At 33.3% G+C, this 3,186-nt stretch overlaps 1 long non-coding RNA gene across 1 annotated transcript; it reads left to right on the plus strand.

The window, feature by feature from the left end:
* Positions 1-617: 617 nt before the first annotated feature.
* Positions 618-1,261, plus strand: LOC125505820. The gene is made up of 3 exons (XR_007282444.1): positions 618-750; positions 814-909; positions 973-1,261. It is a non-coding gene; the product is annotated as an uncharacterized LOC125505820 (long non-coding RNA).
* The last annotated feature ends 1,925 nt before the right edge of the window (positions 1,262-3,186 follow it).

The following is a 3,186-nucleotide window of genomic DNA, read 5'->3' on the forward strand; positions in this document are numbered from 1 at the left end:
TCCTACGTTATTTAATTTTTTTTATACTTAATGCTTGATTATTGCACCTCAAGCTTATTCATTTATAAATTGTGGATCAAAATAAGCGTTAAACGCGCAAATTTTTCCTACTTTTGAACAGTATACGTTCTGAGCGGTGCGAGCAAATAAAAAAAGTTTGAAGTCTGTTTGAAGTAATGTCTAGTTCCTACAGGGCTGACAATAAATCAATGCAAAATTTGTGTAAATTTGGCATGCTCCCAATTGATCAAAACGTTCTTTTGAATTTTACCATCAAATACATAAATAGAAATCATATCTCAAAACGGTTTTATATTTTTTTCCTTAACTTTATTATTTAGAGGATGGTGTCAAAAAATAAATACTCGTCCAGAATAATGCTATAGGGCAATGAATATATATGAATATATAGGCAAATCTGAAATTTAGTTGTGTTTTTCAGCTGCTGATGATGATTCTTTAGTTGTGAATAAAACAGTGCATGTTACTTCTGAAGAAATATTTTCGTAGGCAGGGCCCTACAATAACGGCTCTACGAGACGGAAAGGTCTCAATTGTAAATACATGTTTATACCTTTAGTATTTGTCCGATTTAGGATCTTTCTTTCATTTATTGCTTAATTAGTTTAACTGTCAAATCGTTTTGATATATTTTAGCTTCAAATGAAAGTGACAACGATTGTATTTCTGTCAATTCGAAGAAAAGAACAGCTAAAAATATAAAACCCAGGAGGTCGATTACACAAGTGGGTTGGTATCTCATAAAAAAGATAATAAAAACATAGCTGTTATTTCCATTTCGTAAATTTGTAGGGTTTGATTCCGATGAAGAATGTGATCGCAATCTTAGTGGTCTTGCTGTAAAACGGAAGGCAAAAAGTTAAAAAAATCCTGCAGTTACAAAAAATGGTATGAGAAATGCTAAAAACTAATAGATAACAAAAACCTTAATTTTATTATGGACGATTACAGAAGTCAATGCTTTAGAGAAAGATTTCGCTTCATACATAAAGAGGAAAATATATCCATCAGGCGCTCAAATAAAATCTTTCATGCAGAAGAATAATATGAAACGAACTGTTGCAGTGGTAAAGTCTAAGTTGCAACATTTACTGAAACTTTCGAATAAGAAGTAGAAGTTTTACGATTTTTTTCCAACTTTATATCTAAATATACATTATGAAGTGACAATTTTATTTCAGAATTTCAATATTTTGTGCTCAATGTTTTGTTCAATAAAGTATTCTACAACTGAGTGTAATTTCTTGTTGGTACAATTTCATCATGGTCTCATAATTGGTGGTGGCCAAAATGCAATTTCGGGCTCCAGAACTACTTGCAAAATGATGCGAACTGTATGGATATACATATATAAAAAATCACTCCTTTGTACCATCTGACCTCCGTGCTGATGGCAACATTGTCGGAGGTCATAAAGACGACATAGTATACGGTATATACGTAGATTTCGGAGGTGACAGTTCTATCTGTGCTCTCTATAGATAAGAATTTTAAAATTAAAAATATTTTTCCCTCTCAAGGAATCCGTACTGATTTCAAGACCTCATATATACAATTTTTTAAAATTTAATTCCATGGGAAAACCCGGAGGCCAGGTCGCCTTCGTCGTATACCCGAGGCAACAAGATACGAGACCTGTTTTTGTGATAACAATCTCATTACTCACTTTTGGTCCAGATAACAACTTTAACTCATATTCCTGGATAACAGCTTTAATTTATCCAAAAAGGTCAAACATACATACGCTCAAAACTGGTCTAACTGTATTCAAACATTCTTTTCACAGTCTATAAAACAAAATGATTTGCAATACTCTCCTCGCCAGTTGTTTCTCTCGAGCTAATTCCATCTGGGAATTTCGAAATTTAGTTGTTCCTTAAGTATGGCAAGATGACGATAGGCAATAGTGCTTCTAACCAGAACACCCACGCTCCCACATATTATAAGCTTCTGGAACATAAAGATACAGATACTCATTTTTCTGAAAGAAGTCATCTGAACAAAAGGGTATAGCTTTTCGAACGGCCACAAATAGGTGTAGTTCCTTTGGGGCATTGTTAAGGTGTTTAGTGTAAATGCCTCTAAACACAACGGCTACAAAGGTGACAATATATTTCAGTGATGACCACCCTTCAAGGTGAAACGGTGGATTAATGATCCAGTGGTGTAGAAGTTTCCCTGGCCTATGTTATCAATGATTATACAAACATTTCGAACATTTTGTCTATTTTATCAGCAACTAATCAGTAATTAAATCATAATTTTTACTATTTGGTTATGAAAAAAAGCTGCCAACGTTGAAGGCATTTGTTCTGATGAAAACAGTTATTTCCCGAAACCGGGAAATCGCAAATCTTTACAAAAACTCTCAATTAATGTGTATTTAATTTCAATATCTTTGATGGGTAAACTTTATTGATACTGAATACAAAAATTAACAATAATAGGTGTTCCACTTTAAAACGGTTTTGGTATTCACGAGTTTACACTGCCCTTCCACATTTCAGACAGGAAGACATTTTTCAGAAATGTGGAATTTCGTATAAATTCAGAGTGAGCAGCTGCGAAGAATCGTACCTTTTAAGTCCGATCAAGAGGGCATTAAGTAGTGTTTTTATATATTGTTAAGTGTTTGTACATTGGAATGTATATCCGCCTCACTAAGACCATCTGCTTCAAGTTGATCTGATGTATCCATGGGGGGTAATATTCACCAATTTTAAAATCATGAGATTAAATTGCGATTTTGGCCCTAAACAGAGTGATAACTCTATATGAGCAGAGTTTTCAATTAAGCAACTTCCAAAAGTAAGTTATAATAATGTAAACACTCTTAAGAAGGATATAAAAACTAAAAAAGTATGTCATTACAGTTAAGTATGTATGTTTGTATTGTATTCGTCGCACAAACATCCTTGTAGCGCCTTAATGTTTAATTATTTTTAGAATTTTACTATTGGACAGTGCGATTTCAATAATAAACCTGCAAGTTAAAAAATATGGAACCCAATAATCTAACGACATTCCCATGAGTTTAATCCATAAACAACGTGAAGTGGTTAGAGTAACAAATTGATCAGTTTATACAGGGTGATTCAAAATTGGCGTCATTCCTCTGGAGGTGTTGTCTGGCGCTGTTATAAGAGTACAGAAAAAATAGTAAAA

The sequence above is a fragment of the Dendroctonus ponderosae genome, unplaced genomic scaffold (genome assembly GCF_020466585.1).
Source record: "Dendroctonus ponderosae isolate FM_Combo_2020 unplaced genomic scaffold, Dpon_F_20191213v2 Dpon_F_20191213_1, whole genome shotgun sequence".
In the NCBI taxonomy this organism is placed as follows: domain Eukaryota; kingdom Metazoa; phylum Arthropoda; class Insecta; order Coleoptera; family Curculionidae; genus Dendroctonus; species Dendroctonus ponderosae.